The following is a 20,485-nucleotide window of genomic DNA, read 5'->3' on the forward strand; positions in this document are numbered from 1 at the left end:
CTGTGTATCACTCCGGACATGATCTCTTCTTCCTGATGAAACTTACTTAAATGTGTAAAACTCTTGTATATTGAACCTCAGCTGGAGTAAAGCATTCAGTTCTGGGGAATGCACTTTAGGAATGAAGTTGAGACAAAAAGACTCCTAAGAGTTTTCGATTCCATTGTTAATGTAAGGGGATGAGAAATGTTGGAGAAGTTAGAACTGTTTCCCTTAAAGAAGAGAAAGCTAAGAGGAGAACAGGAAGAAGGAGCAGGGCTACAGAAAAAGGCAGCGGAAAAGGTACTTTTGGAGAGCTGGTGCAGAGATGATGGGCAGAAAGTCCTCCTTCTGTCTTGTAAAAGTTCTGTATTACTGTGATTATAAAAGCGTGAATCCAACAGGGGTTCCAGTTCACAGACACTCACATAGACCTCCAAATCAGGATTTGAGGGTTAACTCCAATTATTTTCAGGAGCAATAGAATTCAGTTCAGGCCTTCTCATGGGATCCAGCTTTTATAAAGCTTGACTTTTAATGGGTGGAATTTGCAAAAACATTTCTCTGTTTTAGGTCCCAGCTCAAACTGGAATCCATGTTGTTCCTGTCAACCTAATTCTAACTGGAGTATAGATTCCTGTAAAATAAGGAGGACAGTTTCAATCCAGTAGAAAGTAAATCGAACTGGAAGTGTAGGAGTAAACTCAAAGTGGAGTATGATTTTATTCTCATAGAACAGAACAACAACTGAAGAAGCATTTCTGTTATAACAACTCTAATCAAGGGAAAGATTTGCCCTGGTGGACGCTGACTCTGAGTGAGGTGCAGTTATTTTCCTGTAATCTCCAAATCTGACTGACATACAGTTTCATTCCAGCAGATGCTGATTTTGAAAAGTGCTAAAGTGTTAATCTTGTGAAGCTTGACTCTGACTGAGTTACAGTTACAGCATTTCAGATACTTGGGGTACTGGCATCGATTGTAGTTCTGCACTCCTGTTTTGTCTCATCTGAATTGCTAAGAACCAGACATACTCTTACACATACTCTTACACTTGCAAGAAGTGTATCCACTTGCAGTTGTTGTTTGACCACATGAGCTCTGGAACTGCGGATGGACTCACTGTGGAGCATCCGCGATGCTGAGGAGGTCGTGGATAGCACTTTTAGTGAACTGGTCAAACTGCAGGTTAGAATTGCTGAGGGAGACAGTGAATGGGTGACCAAAAACAGAAAAAGAGTAGGAAGGCAGTGCAGATGTCCCCTGTGGTCATCTCCCTCCAAAACAGGTGTACCATTTTAGATACTGCTGGGGGAGATGGTTCACCAGGGGAGGGCAGCAGTTGCCAGGATCATGGCACCGTGGAAAGCACTGCTGTTCAGAAGGGCAGTAAAAAGACTCGTAGGGCCATAGTCAGATGGGAATTCTATTGTGAGGGGAGTAGATAGGCGGTTCTGTGGCTGAAAACAGGACTCCCGGATGGTATGTTGCCTCCCAGGTGCTCAGGTCAGGGATGTCACTGATCGGCTGCAGAGTATTTTAAAAAGGAAGGGTGAACAGCTAGTTGTCTTGGTGAATATAGGCACCAACAATATAAGTAGAAAGTGAGATGAGGTCCTGAAAGAAGAATCAGGGAGCTAGGAGAGAGGTTAAAGGGGAGGACCTCAAAGGTAGTGATCTCAGGATTACTATCAGTGCCATGTGCTAGCCAGCGTAGAAATGAAAAAATAGGCAGGATGAACACATGGCTTGAGAGATGGTGTAGGAGGGAGAGGTTCAGATTTGTTGCACATTGGGACCGGTTCTGGGGAAGGTGGGGCGGTCTACATCTGAACCAGACCAGAACCAATGTCTTTGGGGGAGTTTTTGCTACTGCTGTTGGGGAGGTTTTAAACTAATGTGGCAGGGGACTGGGAACCAGAAGAGAAAACAAGTAGGCAGTGAGGTGGAGACTGGAGACTGTAAGAATTATGAAGATAGCACTAATAAAGGGAAGAATAGACAGAGAGCAGGTGAGCGCAAAAGAACTGGTGGCCTGAAATGCATTGACTTTAATGCAAGGAGTAGAGTGTGTAAGGCAGATGAACTTAGGGCTTAGATTGATGCCTGGGAGTATGACATTATTGCCATCACAGACACTTGGTTGAAGGAAGGGCATGATAATTGGCAACTAAATGTTCCAGGACATAGACGCTTCAGACAGGACAGGGAGGGAGGTAAAAGAGGGGGCGGAGTTGCATCGCTGATCAGAGACGATATCACGGCTGTGCTAAAGGAGGACACTGTGGAGGTCTTGGGTAGTGAGGCATTATGGGTGGAGCTGAGAAGTAAGAAGGGTGCAGTCACACTGTTGGGGCTGGATTACAGGCCTCCCAACAGTGAGCGTGAGGGAGAAGAACAAATAGGTAAACAGATTAGGAATTGACTGATTGGTTTAGACAGTAGATTTGGATCGGCTCAGGTTTGAAGGGCCAAAGGGCCTGTTCCTGGGCTGTAAATTTTCTTTGTTCTTTGTTCTTTGTTCTTATACCAGTCCAGGGCATCAGGTGAAGCAATTGGCACCTCACCTGGGAAAACGTAGCTTTTTTGATTCTTTGTAACCCAGTTATTTTTAATAATAAATGTTGCAGCTCACTAACACCTCCTCAAGGGCAACTAGGGATGGGCAATAAATGCTGACCCAGCTAGCGACACCCACATCCCCATGAGAGAGTAAAAAACGCCACTGTTCCTACAGGATAGCAGTCAGTTAACTGCACACACAGGAGTGAGGACAGGTCACAGAGAGCTGTCCATGGGCTTATTGTACCTTACAATTACCGGTCTGTGCAGCAATGTTTCTCTGTAACCTCACATACTGAGCTTCAGAAATCCTTCCTTCTGGGTACACCTATCCTTGGATTGTGTGCAATTCTGGTCCCCTTCCTGTCAGAAAGATGTTGTGAAACTTGAAAGTGTTCAGAAAAGATTTACAAGGATGTTGCCAGGGTTGGAGGGTTTGAGCTATAGGGAGAGGCTGAACAGGCTGGGGCTGTTTTCCCTGGAGCGTCGGAGGCTGAGGGGTGACATTATAGAGGTTTACAAAATTATGAGGGGCGCGGATAGGGTAAATAAGCAAAGTGTTTTCCCTGGGGTCAGGGAGTCCAGAACTAGAGGGCAAAGGTTTAGGGTGAGAGGGGAAAGATATAAGAGACCTAAGGGGCAACCTTTTCATGCAGAGAGTGGTACGTGTATGGAATGAGCTGCCAGAGGATGTGGTGGAGGCTGGTACAATTGCAACATTTAAGAGACATTTGGATGGGTATATGAATAGGAAGGGTTTGGAGGGATATGGGCTGGGTGCTGGCAGGTGGGACTAGATTGGGTTGGGATATCTGGTCGGCATGAAGGGCTGGACCAAAGGGTCTGTTTCCATGCTGTACGTCTCTTTGACTCTATAACTGAACGCATCTCATTTACCGGTCCTGCCTGAAAATTGAATGTTTGTGCTTGGGCTAGCTAAACCAGACCGTAACAAAAGATGTCCTTAGACACTGCTTTATCATCCTCCTTACAACACGCCCTGAGATGTCCACAAACTCACAGCTGGGCTGTCATGTACCCCGTTCCCCAGTCTCACACATTGAGGTCAGTGCCGAATGCAGTAGACTGGGATCCAAACTTGACAAATTTTCCTCTAGCTCAAAGACTCGGCAATCAGTTCTGCATTTGCTACAAGATTGCAGTGAGTTAGGTGTTGACAACAGCGGAAAAGATTCTGACATTTGGTCTGCCAAGCTTTTACAAGAAAAGAATGATGATTCCTGTAAACTGCTGCTTCATTTCTGCCAAAAGCCAGACCTCCGTCTGCCACTCCCCACCCCATTGGCCCATCTGATCCTCCTCTAGCTTATCTCTCCACGCTTCAGGCTCACTGCCTTTATTCCTGAAGGGCTTTTGCCCGAAACGTCGATCTTGCTGCTCGTTGGATGCTGCCTGAACTGCTGTGCTCTTCCAGCACCACTAATCCACCATTTGATCAAGACCCTGTTGTACTCTAAGATAGCTTTCTTTGCTGTCCACAATACCACGAATTTTGGTGTCATCTGCAAACTTATAATTTCTCCTTTGTTCACATTCAAATCATTGAAGTGGGAGGATTGGAAGCAGATGTTATTGAGGGTGAGGACCAAATCAGCCACACAGAGGAGGGTGTCAGTAGTTGGCCAGCATGAGAGGCAGAAACAGAGGGCTTCGAGGCCTTCATCATGGTGGATAGATGTGTACAGGGACTGGATGTCCATGGTGAAGATGAGGCTTTGGGGGCTGGGGAAACAAAAATCTTGGAGGCGGTGATGGGCACGCATGGTGTCCTGAATATTGGTAGGGAGCTCATGGACTATGAGGGATAGGATGGTGTCAAGGTGTGCAGAGATGAGTTCAGTGAAATAGGTGCAGGCTGAGACAATGGGTTGACCAGGAAAGTCAGGTTTGTGAATCTTTGGTAGGAGATAGAATCAGGTGGTGAAGGGTTCATGGACGATTAGGATGGAGGTCGTGGATGGCAGATCCCCAGAGGTGATGAGGTTGTGGATGGTCAGGGAGATGATGGTTTGGTATTGGGAGGTGAGGTTGTAGTTGAGGGTGTAGTCAGAGGAGGTGTCTATGAGTTGGCATCTGGCTTCAACAGTGCAGAAGTCGGTGCGCCCAACTACCACTGAACCCGCCCCCTTGCCTGCTGATTTCATAGTGAGGTTGGGGTTGGAGCAGAGGGAGTGGATGACTGCATGTTGTGAGGGCGAGAGGTTGGAGTGGGTGAGGTGGGTGGACAGGTTGACGTGGCTGATGTCATGGTGGCAGTTAGAAATGAAGAGGTCAAGGCTCCAAAGGATCCTTCCACATCCGTCAGAAATGCGAATCATTTCAGCGAACATCTCTGGGATATCCGCACAACCAACTCCACCGCCCTGTGGCTGAACACTTCAACTGCCCCTTCCACTCCATCAAGGACATGCAGGTCCTGGGCCTCCTCCATTACCCAATCTGAACCGGGAGGAAGAACGCCTCCTATTCCGCCTTGGGATCCTGCAATCACATGGGATGCATGTGGATTTCAACAGTTTCTTCATTTCCCCTCCCCCTGCATTATCCCAGTCCCAAGCCTCCAACTCAGCACCACCCTCCTGACCTATACAAATCTCTTATAGACAGGTACCTTTCAGACAGCTCTTCAGCTAGCAGTCTATACGTATTGATTTTATTGGCAGTTCTCCCCAAAACCATTGGTTTTATACACCAAAACATCAGATCATCACGGACCCTGATACCTGGGAGGCAATGCACCAACCACAAGTCTCTCTCCTTCCTACAGAAATTAGACATCATTCAGATGCGGAGTAAAATCTGCTGAGCATCTTCCACTTCATGTTCATATTTTGCACATCAGAAGTTTATAAACAGTCATCACCGCAAACTACAATACAATATTTGACAAACTTAATCTCAAAGCATCACCTCAGGGGCAGAGGAAGACAAATTCAGGGCAATTAATTGTGGTAGTACCATCTCTACAGAGAGGTTCATTTACTGTGCAGAGGTGGAGCCAATGGCAGGTGAACATGTACTAGAATGGGTTTGGGTTCCTTCCTTACCTTATCATTTTGACTGACCATCATATGATATTCTCTGAAACAGAATTGTTTTGTAAAATCTATGAAGTGGAAAACTCAACATTTGTAGAGTGAAGTGATCTCTGGGATTTGAAAAGAGTTCTGCTTTCAGATTTTCCTGACTCAGTACATTCACATGACATTCCATGTCATAGTTGGCACCCAAGGTTGGAAGAGTACTCACACTATTAGACCAGATTGTGAACAGTTGGACAGGTTTATTGAACATCAAACAAAAAATAGCCAATAATCAGTACAAAGAGCTTATGTATAGGAGAAGTATTTTGATGTTAGTAAAAACATCAAAGGCAATCCTCTTACACCCAACCCATCACAGCCTTACCCACCCATGGTACAGGTTTACTTCAGTTACCTTATTTGTTTCTTTTTATTGATACATGAACACATTTGATTTTTTAATAATTATGTTACAGTTTTACAGCATTTTCATAAAATTACCAATGCTTCACATCAAGGGAAAACAATATTTTGAGCAAATGAAACGTGTCAAAATCTTTAGATAAAATAAAGAAACCATTTAAAGACAAATAATTCCTAGTTCTTTCCTTTTCTTCACATAACCTGTACGTACTTCTCCAAGTCACACATCATTCTAACTTAGAATTATATTTCTATTTCTTCACTGTCACAGGATCAAAAATCTTGAACTTCTTCCCAAACAGCAATATAAGTATTCCAACAACACATGGACAGCAATGATTCAGGTCAATGTCACTTCAGGAAGGACATTGCAGGTGGGGAGTGAGCACTTTGCCAGAAGCATCTGAAAAATGTTAGGCAGTGCCCAAGTCAAATTTAACCCTAAACAGACAGTTCAAGGATATTGGTCTAGTACGGGAAAGTGGGACTGAAGTAGGTCATAGAATAGTTTTTGGCAGTGCAGACTTGATCGTCCAAAGGGCCTCCTCTGAATTAAATGGTTCCATTGTATAGCAGTTGGAAAAATCAGGATTATCCAAACTAAAATAGTTAAAACTGTTCAAAAGTAGGTAATTTGAAAGTTGGCTATTTTGCGAAAGCAGAGTGGAAAATTGCATCATCAACCTCCTTACACTCTATAAAGCATGCTCTGGAGTATAATTCTGTTGAAATGCATTCAGATATCTGTTGAAGTTGCGAATTTCCTCTTGATTCCATACACTCTGGCCATTGGGATTCTGGGACTCAAAAACAAATATTTTATCACAGCATTTTCTTAGTGTTGGATGTTCTGCTTCAATTTGTTCCTTTGCCTCTTTCCCATTTCTCTCATCATCAACAATAAATATCAGGGATGATTTTCCTGCAGAATAAACCAATATTAGAAATATTAAAGAAACAGAATTTTCTGAAATTCCATAGACACCATCAGGGTATGCTAGGCACCTGGCAGCTTCTTAGTAAAACATGCCCCCAGAATCTATGTATTGCACTTCCACTCCTTGGCTACTCCCATTCTTTTTCCTTGTCATTCTTTGTCTCCCTCTCTCCTCCCTTCTGCCATCCTCTTCTGCCATCCTCCAAAGCCAGGTTGGCTGTGGACGGAGACACCAGCAAGCAGTGGTTGGAGCAGGGACACTGGTGACCAGCAGCCAGACAGGAACACGGTGACCAGCAGATGGAAGTAAAGAAACTAGGCACCAGCAGATGGAAGTAGAGAAACAAGGCACCAGCATCCGGAGAGGGATGGCGGTGACCAGTGGCCCAAAGTAGTGAAACCAACCAGCAACCCAAAGCTGGGAGACTGGCGACCAACAGCTAGAGCAGGGACACCAGCAAACAGCAGCCAGAGTGAAGAATCCAGCAATTCAGTGTGGAGCATGGCAGCAGCCAGTGATATGACCATGTGGAAACCCCCTGTGCTGGTCTGCGGCAGAGAGCCTTTGGAGAGAGACTGTGTTGGTTGTCTTTTTAACATTGCTTCATGTTTTTCCAACCTATAATTATAATGTGTATAGCTGCACTGTGTATAGCTGTAATGTCAGTTTTTTTTTGCCATTTCTGTATTCTGTTGCTGAGGATGGTACCAGAGCAGGGATTTGTGGTTGCAGTTATACAGCACCTTGGTGAGGCCACATCGAAAATATTGTGTGCAGATTTGATCTCCTTTTCTGAGAAAGAATGCTCTTGCTCTCAAGGGAGTGTAGTGAAGGTTTACCCGGCTGATTCCAGGGATGGTGGGACTGATGTATGAGGAGAGATTGGCTAAGTTAGAATTGATTTCACTGGAGTTCAAATGAATGAGGGGGCATCTCATAGATTAGATTCCCTACAGTGTGGAAATAGGTCCTTCAGTCCAACAAGCCTCTTTCAAAGAGAAACCCACCCAGAACCATTTCCCTCTGACTAATGCACCGAACACGATGGGCAAATTAGCATGGACTGTGGGAGGAAACCAGAGCACTCAGAGGAAACCCACGCAGACACAGGGAGAATGTGCAAACTCCACACAGACAGTCACCAGAGGCAGGAATCAAACCCAGGTCCCTGTTGATGTGAGGCAACGGTGCTAACAACTGAGCCACCATAATGCCCCAGGTATCTACTTCTTCAATAAGTATCTATATGTTTTATAAGTATACTTTTATAAGATACTTCATAAACTTCTAACAGGGCTAGACAGTTGAAGGATGTTGAGAATCTTGAAAGGGTTCAGAGAAGATTTATAAGGATGTTGCCAGAGTTGAAAGGTTTGGGCTATCGGGAGAGGCTGAATAGGCTGGGGCTGTTTTCACTGGCGTGTCTGAGGCTGAGGGGTGACCTTATAGAGGTTTATAAAATCATGAGGGACATACAGTCATAGAGTCATAGAGATGTACAGCATGGAAACAGACCCTTCGGTCTGACCTGTCCATGCCGACCAGATATCCCAACCCAATCTAGTCCCACCTACCAGCACCCGGCCCATATCCCTCCAAACTCTTCCTATTCATATACCCATCCAAATGCCTCTTAAAATGTTGCAACTGTACCAGCCTCCACCACTTCCTCTGGCAGCTCATTCCATACACGTACCACCCTCTGCGTGAAAAATGTTGCCCCTTAGGTCTCTTTTATATCTTTCCCCTCTCACCCTAAACCTATGCCCTCTAGTTCTGGATTCCCCGACACCTTCCTATCCGTGCCCTTCATAATTTTGTAAACCTCTATAAGGTCACCCTCCGACGCTCCAGGGAAAACAGCCCAGCTTGTTCAGCCTCTCCCTCGAGCTCGAATCCTCCAACCCTGGCAACATCCTTGTAAATCTTTTCTGGACATTTTCAAGTTACATAACATCATTCCAATAGGAAGGAGACTGGACTTGCATGCAACATTCCAACAGTGGCCTAACCAATGTCCTGTACAGCCGCAACATGACCTCCCAACTCCTGTACTCAATACTCTGACCAATAAAGGAAAGCATACCAAACTCCCTCTTCACTATCATATCAATCTGCGACTCCACTTTCAAGGAGCTATGAACCTGCACTCCAAGGTCTCTTTGTTCAGCAACACTCCCTCGGACCTTACCATTAAGTGTATACGTCCTGCTGAGATTTGCTTTCCCAAAATGCAGCACCTCGCTTTTATCTGAATTAAACTCCATCTGCCACTTCTCAGCCCATTGGCCCATCTGGTCAAGATCCTGTTGTAATCTGAGGTAACCCTCTTCGCTGTTCACTACACCTCCAATTTAGGTGTCATCTGCAAACTTACTAACTGTACTTCTTATGCTCGCATCCAAATCATTTATGTAAATGACAAAAAAGTAGAGGACCCAGCACAGATCCTTGTGGCACTCCACTGGTCACAAACCTCCAGTCTGAAAAACAATCCTCCATCACCACCCTCTGTCTTCTACCTTTGAGCCAGTTCTGTATCCAAATGGCTAGTTCTCCCTGTACTCCATGAGATCTAACCTTGCTCATCAGTCTCCCATGGGGAACCTTGTCAAATTCCTTACTGAAGTCCATATAGATCACACCTACTGCTCTGCCCTCGTCAATTCTCTTTGTTACTTCTTCAAAAAACTCAATCAAGTTTGTGAGACATGATTTCCCATGCTCAAAGCCATGCTGACTATCCCGAATCAGTCCTTGCCTTTCCAAATACATGTACATCCTGTCCCTCAGGATTCCCTCCAACAACTTGCCCACCACCGAGGTCAGGCTCACCAGTCTATAGTTCCCTGACTTGTCTTTACCACCCTTCTTAAACAGTGGCACCACGTTAGCCAACCTCCAGTCTTCCGGCACCTCACCTGTGACTATTGATGATACAAATATCTCAGCAAGGGGCCCAGCAATCACTTCTCTCGCTTCCCACTGAGTTCTCGGTTACAACTGATCAGGTTCTGGGGATTTATCCAGCTTTAACAGTTTCAAGACATCCAGCACTTCCTCCTCTGTAATCTGGACATTTTGCAAGATGTCACCATCTATTTCCCTACAGTCTATATCTTCCATATCCTTTTCCACAGTAAATACTGATACAAAATATTCATTAGTATCATCCCCATTTTCTGTGGCTCCGCACAAAGGCCGCCTTGCTGATCTTTGAGGGGCCCTATTCTCTACCTAGTTACCCTTTTGTCCTTAATATATTTGTAAAAACCTTTTGGATTCTCCTTAATTCTATTTGCTAAAGCTACCTCATGTCCCCTTTTTGCCTTCCTGGTTTCCCTCTTAAGTATACTCCTACTTTCTTTATACTCTTCTAAGGATCCACTCGATCTATCCTGTCTATACCTGACATATGCTTCCTTCTTTTTCTGAACCAAACCCTCAATTTCTTTAGTCATCCAGCATTCCTTACACCTACCAGCCTTTCCTTTCACCCTGACAGGAATATACTTTCTCTGGATTCTTGTTATGTCATTTCTGAAGGCTTCCCATTTTCCAGCCGTCCCTCTACCTGCGAACATCTGCCTTCAATCGGCTTTCGAAAGATCTTGCCTAATACTGTCAAAATTGGCCTTTCTCCAATTTAGAACTTCAACTTTTAGATCTGGTCTATCCTTTTCCATCACTATTTTAAAACGAATAGAATTATGGTCGCTGACCTCAAAGTGCTCCCCCACTGACACCTCAGTCGCCTGCTCTGCCTTATTTCCCAAGAGTAGGTCAAGTTTTGCACCTTCTCTAGTCGGTACATCCACATACAGAATCAGAAAATTGTCTTGCACGCACAAGAAATTCCTCTCCATCTAAACCTTTAACACTATGACAGTCCCAGTCGATGTTTGAAAAGTTAAAATCTCCGACCATAACTACCCTATTATTCTTATAGATAGCTGAGATCTTCTTACAAGTTTGTTTCTCAATTTCCCTCTGACTATTAGGGGGTCTATAATACAACTAGGAGAAAGTGAGGACTGCAGATGCTGGAGATCAGAGCTGAAAAATGTGTTGCTGGAAAAGCGCAGCAGGTCAGGCAGCATCCAAGGAGCAGGAGAATCGATGTTTCAGACATAAGCCCTTCTTCAGGAATGAGGAGGGTGTGCCAAGCAGACTAAGATAAAAGGAGGGACTTGGGGGGAGGGGCGTTGGGAATGCGATAGTTGGAAGGACGTTAAGGTGAGGGTGATAGGCCGGAGAGTGGGTAGGGGCGGAGAGGTCGGGAAGAAGATTGCAGGTCAAGAAGGTGGTGCTGGGAAGGAGGATGGGAAAAATTTCTGGCTGTAAGTGCTGCTCCTTTTTTTTTGAGGTGTTTTAGGTGCTGGAGGTGATTTCCTCAAATTCCAGGAGCAGCAATTACTGTTTTATATGCTGTCGCATTGTTTTGGAACTTTGGGGAAAAAAGTCAAAACAACAGCAGTTTTAAAAGAGAGAAGAGCAGACAAAGGAAGCACATGGTGAGGTCAGTACAAGTACAGAATAAATAGACACAGTCTTTTCCCTGGGGTGGGGGAGTCCGAACATAAGTTTAGCATGAGAGGGGAAAAATATAATGGAGGATGGTGCATGTATGGAATGAGCTGTCAGAAGAAGTGATGGAGGCTGGTACAATTACAGCATTAAAAAGACATCTGGATGGGTATATGAATAGGAAGGATTGAGTGGAATATGGGCCAGGTGCTGGCAAATGGGACTAGATTAGGTTAGGATAACTGGTTGGCATGGATGAGTTGTACCGAAGGGTCTGTTTCTATGCTGTATACCTCTATGACTCTTTGACTCTGTGACAGGGTAGATGCAGGGAGGATGCTCCTGATGGTGGGTGTGTTCAGAACCAGAGCTCACAGTCTGAGGATTCAGGTTAGACCATTTCGGACAGAAATGAGGAGACATTTCTTCACTCAGAGAGTGGTGAACCTATGGAATATTTTACCATAAGAAGTAGTTGATGGCAAAACATTGAATGCATTCAAAAGGTGTCTAGATTGATTAAATTCCCTCCAGTGCGGAAACAGGCCCTTAGGCCTAACAAGTCCATACTGACCCACCAAAGTGCAACCCACCCAGACCCATTCCCCTACATTCATCCCTGTCTAATGCACCTTACACTATGGGTAATTGAGCATGGCCAATTCACCTGACCTGCACATCTTTGGACCGTGGGAGGAAACCGGAGCACCCGGAGGAAACCAACGCAGACACAGGGAGAATGTGCAAATTCCACACAGACAGTCACCCAAGGCAGGAATTGAACCTGGAACCCTGGTGTTGTGAGGCAGCAGTGATAATCACTGAACCACCTTGCCACCCCATTCTTCACTCAGAGAGTGGTGAACCTGTGGAATAGATTACCACAAAAAGTAGTTGATGGCAAAACATTGAATGTATTCAAAAGATGTCTAGATAGAGCACTTGGAGCAAATGGAACCAAAGGGGAGAAAGCAGGATTAGATTATTGAGTTGGATGATCAGCCATGATTGTGATACATGGCGGAGCAGGCTGGAAGGGCTGAATGGCCTCCTGCTGCTCCTCCCTTCAATGTCTCTCGGTATTCTGTACCTCAGGTGGCACTGAGCGGCGAATCATAAACACCTCACTGTGCTCAGTGAGTACATGTGACAATAACGCTAATCCAATTCAATTGCTTTCAATGAATAAAGGAATAAACATTCTGTGTAAAGCACTTGTGATTTCCCTTAGCTATTTACATAACCCACTGTCACATGACGTTAAAAGGTTTGTTGGACAATGAAGTATAATGCGGAGAACATGATGAAATTATTCACTTTGGTCATTAACGGAACAAAGGCAGATAAAAGCATAAAACTTGTTAATATTTGTCTCCAGATGGACTTGGATGTGTTTGCACCAGGAACTCAGAAAGTTAGCATGTCCTTTTAGCCAACAATTAGGAAGCTTAATGTTCTACTGCCTTTGAACGCACGGCGATTCGAGTGCACCGAATACGATCAGAAATGACTTTGTTAGACCATTCTTGAAATGTGCAGGTTTGGTATTTGAGGAAGGATATACCTACATTGGAATGCGGTGAAGGTTTCATTAGATCGTCTCTTGGGATGAGAGGGTTGTTCGTTTATAAAATGCTGGGAGATGTTAGAACTCAGAACGGGGGACAGGGTAAGACAGAGTGGGAGGGAATGCAGGGCATCGCTAGTGCTGTCGAGTTGGAATGATCACAGAGTTCACAAACGTGAAAGTGTGCAATTCATGTTGCAGTTATTACAGTTAAAAGCAAAGTTACCTCATTGTTACTTCTTACCAGCTTTCAATTCCATGTAATTTAAAAAGTTGTCATAGAAAGAGTCGCGCACGTCCGTAAGGTTCCCTCTTCCATAAAGGTTTGTGTGGTACACTACATACAGATTGTGATACTTCGGATACCAGCAATTCCGGAAACATCGACACACAAGGTATCTCCAGGACAAGGGACAGCGGTTAAAGCACTCGGCCACAATTGAGCAGAGAGGGGAACAGCAGCAGCATACTGAAGAGATCAGCGGGCTGAGGAGTTTGTACAGCCTGCAGCAGAAAGCCTGAAAGACTCGTAAGGTGCCCCAACAACAGCGCCACAGCAAGTAGGATTGCTGCAACTCGTCTTCAAATGGACAGTACTCGACCTCCATGCTGCCCAAATCTAACCTGTCGATGACCTTCCGAGGTTTCTCATCGGGACAGAGCGAGCGTACAATGAGATGACAGCGATTCTGAAACAGTGGCATGTTTTGGGCCTCAGTATCACTGAGCATTGCACTCTCCTGCAGACTGGGGGTTCTGGACTCAGTCTGGTGAAAAGCAGCTCTTTGGGATAGGATCGGGGCTCCTCCTACTGGCCACACCCTCTTTCTGGGAATAGAGTTCGGAGTGGGGCTTTGTAGCAAGTAAATTGTATTCCATTTTGCACTTCGCCCGAAATAAATTCAGAAATCAGCATTATTACCTTTCAAGAAAATTGGAATGAGAGAGATTCGGATCGAAATTACCTCCTACACATTATACACATGACAACAGAAAGTTTAAGTCTTTGAATGGAGAACAAAGTGCTTGAACGACCTGAAAATATCTTGATTTGGAAATGCCAGTGTTGCACGGGGGTGTACAAAGTTAAAAATCACACAACACCAAGTTATAGTCCAACAGATTTAATTGGAAGCACTAGCTTTCGGAGTGCTGCTCCTTCATCAGGTGGTTGTGGAGTACACAACTGTAAGACATAGAATTTATAGCAAAAGTTTACAGTGTGATGTAACTTAAATTATACATTGAAAAATACCATGATTGTTTGCAAAGTCTCTCATCTGTTAGAATGACTGTGTTAGTTTCACTTCTTTCACATGTAAATCGCAAAACTCTTTTTAAAAGTTCCATTCTCAGGTGAACTTTAACAATTGGTGTCTGTCCAGATAATATATTGAAGGTTTTAGCCCCCTGTGTGCTCTTGTCTGTGCCATAATGTTTAGACTGGTTCTAATCTAAAACATGAATTAACAGAATCTTACAATGGATTCATGCAGTACAATGTAACTCTACAATTACATATTCACCCCATAAACATATATGTATATGTGTGCGTGTGAGTTTGTTTGTGTCATATGGGGGGTTGTGAGTGTCTGTGAGAGAGAGTGTATGTGTGTGTGAGTGTAAAGTGGTCTGTCTGTCAGAGTGCATATGTGAATGTGGATGTGTGTGTCTATAGGAGTGTGTCTGTGTGTGTGATGTGTGAGCGTGCGTGTGTATGTGTATAGGAGTGCCTGTGTGTGCACGTGTGTGTATAGGAGTGCCTGTGTGTGCACGTGTGTGTAGGAGTGCCTGTGTGTGTGTTTGTGTAGGAGTGTATGTGTGTGTGTATATGTGTGTGTGTGTGTGTAGGAGTGTCTGTGTATGTGTGTTTGTGTAGGAGTGTATGTGTGTGTATATGTGTGTGTGTGTGTGTGTGTGTAGGAGTGTCTGTGTATGTGTGTTTGTGTGTCTGTGTGTGTAGGCGTACCTGTATGTGTGCATGTGTATTTGTGTAGGAGTGCTTGTGTGTGTGTGTTTGTGTAGGAGTGTCTGTGTGTGCATGTGTATAGGAGTGTCTGTGTATGTGTGTAGGAGTGCCTCTGTGTGTTCATGTATATAGGAGTGCCTGTGTGTGTGTGTTTGTGTAGGAGTGTCTGTGTGCATGTGTGTGTAAGAGTGAGAATATGTATGTGCGTGTGTGTAGGAGTGTCTGTGTATGTGTGTCTATGTGTCTATGTGTGCGTTTGTGTAGGAGTGTCTGTGTGCGCGTGTGTAAGAGTTTGTGTGTATGTGTATGTGTGTGTGTAGGAATGTCTGTGTGTATATAGTAATATGATATGAACCCAAGGTCCCGGTTGAGGCCCTGTCTATGGGTATCAAACTTGGCTATCAGCCTCTGCTCGGCCACTTTTCGCTGCTGCCTGTCTCGAAGTCCGCCTTGGAGGATTGTCACATGAAGGTCTGAGGTCGAATGTCCTGGAGCACTGAAGTGTTCCCCAACTGGGAGGGAACCCTCCTGTCTGTTGATTGTTGTGCAGTGCAACCGACAGGATACCTTTTATTGTCCAGTACTTCCCAGGAGCTGAAAAACTACGTCATGTTCTTTGTGGCCTGCAACACATTATCAATGAGGATGAGCACCTCACCAAGACCTTCCCCACACCTCTACTACTTGCCTTTAAACAACTGCCAAACCTCAAACAGACTGTTGTCCGTAGCAAACTGCCCGGCTCTCATGACAACTCCATACAACCTTGTCATGGTAGACACTGCAAGACGTGTCAGAGTGTGGACATGGATACCACCATTACACGTGGGGACACCTCCCACCATGTACTTGGCAGGTACTCATATGAGTTGAAAAATGTGGTGCTGGAAAAACACAGCAGGCCAGGCAGCATCCCAGGAGCAGGAGGATCAACGTTTCGGGCATAAGCCCTTCTTCAGGAAGGTTCAGGCTTATGCTCAAAATGTCGATTCCCCTGCTCCTCAGATGCTGCCTGGCCTGCTGTGTTTTTCCAGCACCACATTTTTCAACTCTGGTCTCCAGCATCTGCAGTCCTCACTTTCTCCTAGGTACTCATATGACTCAGCCAATGTCATCTTGCTGTAGGCAAGGATGCCCTGAGGCATGGTACATTGGTGAAACTGAGCAGAGGCCACGGTAACAATGGGATGAATGGGCACCACACAATAATCAACAGACAGGAGGGTTCCCTCCCAGTTGGGAAACACTTCAGTGGTCCAGGACATTCGACCTCGGACCTTCGGGTGACCATCCTCCAATGCGGACCTCAGGATAGGCAGCAACGAAAAGTGGCTGAGCAGAGGCTGATAGCTAAGTTCGGTACCAATAGGGAGGGCCTCAACCGGGACCTTGGGTTCATGTCACATTACATACACACACACACACACACACACACACACACTCCTACACACACACTCCTACACACACACACACACTCCTACACGCATACACTCACACAGACACACTCCTACACACATGCACACACACACACTCTTACACACAAACAGGCACTCCTATACACACACACATGGACACACACACATATGCACACTCTCACAGACTTAGACCCCTTTACACTCTCACACACACATATATACTCTCTCTCACAGACACTCACAAGCACCTACCCCACACACGCACACACACATATGCACACATATACATATATGTTCGTGGAGTGAATATGTACTTGTAGAGTTATATTGTACTTTGGTCAAAACTGTATCCATGTAAGATTCTGTTCATTCATGTTTTAGAATAGAATTAGTCTAAACATTATGGCACAGACAGCAGCACATGGGGGCTAACACCTTCAACACATTATCTGGGCTGACACTAATTGTTAAAGTTCACCTGAGAATGTAACTTTTTAAAAATGTTTTGTGATTTACATATGAAAGAAGTGAAACTATCATGGTCATTCCAACAGATGAGAGACTTAACAAACAATCAAGATATTTTTCAATGTATAATTTCAGTTACATCACACTGTAAACTTTTACTATAAATTCTGCGTCTTACAGTTGTGTACTCCACACCCACCTGATGAAGGAGCGGCACTCCGAAAGCTAGTGCTTCCAATTAAACCTGTTGTTGCATGATTTTTAACTTTGAAAATATCTTCTAATTCAAGTAAAATTCCTTTCATATGTGTTCTATTTTCTAGGTACAATGTATAACCATCTCCCTGAGGCTGAACATTTGTCCCTGAGCTCAGTATCCCACTGGATAAAGTCCCTATCCAGATTGCAGTTCGTCGACAGCAATGCCCAGTACTGCCCTCCCGGGTTCAGGAATTTCGGGGGTGGGTCTTATTGTGTTTGTTTGTGTAATGAGACCACAGAATCTGTCTTGGACAGTGATTAAAAGCTGGCAATGTTGGATTGACCAAAAAAGTCATTCTGTGCTGTGCCTGCAGGCAAACGATTTCAATATCAGGTCCCCGCAGAAAAAACAGATCCATCCTTTCCTGACTTGTGTCACTGCTCCCTATATAAATTTCTAACCGGTATCTTCGCCAAAAATGGCCACCATCCTCTCCAGTTATTGACCAAAGGCTAGACCAAATGATCCAAACCTCAGTATTCTCTCCATTCTAACAATGGCAGCAGATACACGGCAATACCATCAGCATCATAACATCCTGACCTGGTACCATTCCTTTACTGTGGCTGGTGTAAAGGATGTAACTTCTTCCCCAGTAGCACATTGGGTGTCCATACACCAGCTGAACTGCAGCAGTTCAAGAAAGCAATTCGCTATCACTTTCTCAATATCAGTTATGAATAGACAACAAGTACTGGCCTTGCCCCACTGATGCTCACAGCGTATGGAAGAATATCTGGAAATCCTACAAATATCACCTCTGGAAGATTCCCAAATCTTTAGTCAATGTTGTTGAAGCCCTCTTTCACATTTATGCTCAACCCAGATTCACAGACCTTTGCTGTCATGAACAGACCCCTCTGGGTTTGAGCGGGAATTTTGAGAGGATCTGATATGCGACAAATTGACAACTTTGATACAACCATGCTCTTTTGTTAATCTCCTTATGAGTAATATTTGCCCTCCCTCAAATAAAAGCAAAATGTTGTGGATGCTGGAAACTTGAAACAATCGCATATGGAGTGCTGGAGAATTTCACCAGGCAGCATCTGAAGCGAGAGAAACAGAGCTAACCTTGCAAGTCTGATATAACACTTCTTAAGAACAGCCCACCCTGTCACAAACCAATGAACAAGAGCAATATTGAGGGAATTGGTGAAGAAGTCATCTCTACCAATCCAGAACCTTCTCTCTAATGTCTTGTATTCTCAGAAATCCTTTGGACTACTCCTTCACCATTGTGTTCTGCCTGGCCCTGGCATCATTCTGGTCTCCTCGAACTTATCTGTAACTTGCATCATATGGGAAGAGAAGTTTTGCACTGCCTGACTATGCCCTTGAATCGTGTTCTTTTGAAGATTTGACCAAATTGCCCAGGTTTCTGGCTCTCAGCCAAGCTTAATCATTTCTGACCCATGAGGAAGAAAGGCTACTTCTTCATTAGCTACTCACATATTGTATTGGTCAATGCTCTGAGAGTAACTCTCTGACCTTTTGTTTTAGTTATTATGTGTTGCTGTGTGTATGTATCTGGGCTAGGACCAGAATGTTTCTTTATAACGCTGATTGACATGAGCTGAGATGCAAGTGGCTGTCCTTGACATAAAGGCATCATCTATGACAAAGCAGCTGGCTTAATTGGCACCACATCCATAAACAATTACTCTGCTCACCAATGCCCAGCTGCCCACCCTCAGTAGCAGCAGTGTGTACCACCTACAAGATATGAAATATATACATTCACCAAAGCATCTTAGCACCCACCTTTCAAACTCAAGACCTATTCCATCCAGAAGGACAAAGGCGCCACATACACCACCTTCAAACTCCCACCATCCTGATATGGAAATATCATAGAATACCGACAGTGTGCAAGCAGGACATTTGGGCCATCCAGTCCATACCTACCCCCTGAAAAGCAAACCCTCCAATCACACTGCATTTCTCTTGGCCTATCTACCTAGCCTGCACACTTTAGCACAGCCAACCCACCCATCTTTATGACCGAGAGGAAACGAGAGCACTGAGAGAAAAGCCACACAGACAGAGGGAGAGTGTGCAACCTTCATACAGATAGGCTCCCAAAGGTGGAATCATGGTCCCTGACATTGTGAGGCACCAGAGCTAACTACTGAGTCACTGTGCCAGACTGATTTAGAACACAGAACATAGAACAATACAGCAAAGAACAGGCCCTTAGGCCCTCGATGTTGCGCCCACCTGTGAACTATTCTGAACTCAACCCCTACACTACCCCATCCTTATCCATGTGCTTATCTAAGGATTGTTTAAATCTCCCTCATGTGGATGAGTTAACTACTTTGGCAGGTAGGGCATTCCACGCCCTTACCACTCTCTGAGTAAAGAACCTGCCTCTGACATCTGTCTTAAATCTACCACCTCTCAATTTGTAGTTACGCCCCCTTGTACAAGTGATGTCATCATCCTCAGAAAAAGTCTTTCACTGTCTACCCTATCTAATCCTCTGATCATCTTGTATGTCTCTACCAAATCCCCTCTGAGCCTTCTTCTTTCCAATGAGAACAGACCCAAGTCTCTCAGCCTTTCCTCATAAGACCTTCCCTTCAGACCAGGCAACATCCTGGTAAACCTCCTCTGCACCTTTTCCAATGCTTCCACATCCTTCCTGTAATGGAGCGACCAGAACTGTACACAATATTCCAAGTGTGGCCGCACTAGCGTTTTGTATAGTTGCAGCATGATATTGCGGTTTCGGAACTCAATCCCTCTTCCAATGAAACCTGACACACCGTATGCCTTCTTCACAGCACTATCCACCTGGGTGGCAACTTTCAGGGCTCTATGTACGTGGACTCCAAGATCCCTCTGCACATCCACACTACCAAGAATCTTTCCATTGACCCAGTACTCTGCCTTCCTGTTATTCTTCCCAAAGTGCATCACCTCACATTTAGCTGCGTTGAACTCCACTTGTCACCTCTCAGCCCAATTCTGCAGTTTATCCAAGTCTCCCTGCAACCTGTAACATTCTTCCACACTGTCCACTACTCCACTGACTTTAGTGTCATCTGCAAATTACTAACCCATCCTTCGATGCCTGTTTCTAAGTCATTTATAAAAATGACAAACAGGAGTGGTCCCAAAACAGATCCTTGTAGCACACCACTGGCAATCGGACTCAGGCTGAATATTTTGCATTAACCACTGCTCGCTACCTTCTTTCAGAAAGCCAGTTTCCAATTCCAACTACTAGATCACCCTGAACCCCATGCTTTTGCATTTTCTCCAACAGCCTACCATGTGGAACCTTATCAAAGGTTTTACGGAAGTCCATGTACACTATGTCAAA

This window comes from Chiloscyllium punctatum, chromosome 30 (genome assembly GCF_047496795.1).
Source record: "Chiloscyllium punctatum isolate Juve2018m chromosome 30, sChiPun1.3, whole genome shotgun sequence".
In the NCBI taxonomy this organism is placed as follows: domain Eukaryota; kingdom Metazoa; phylum Chordata; class Chondrichthyes; order Orectolobiformes; family Hemiscylliidae; genus Chiloscyllium; species Chiloscyllium punctatum.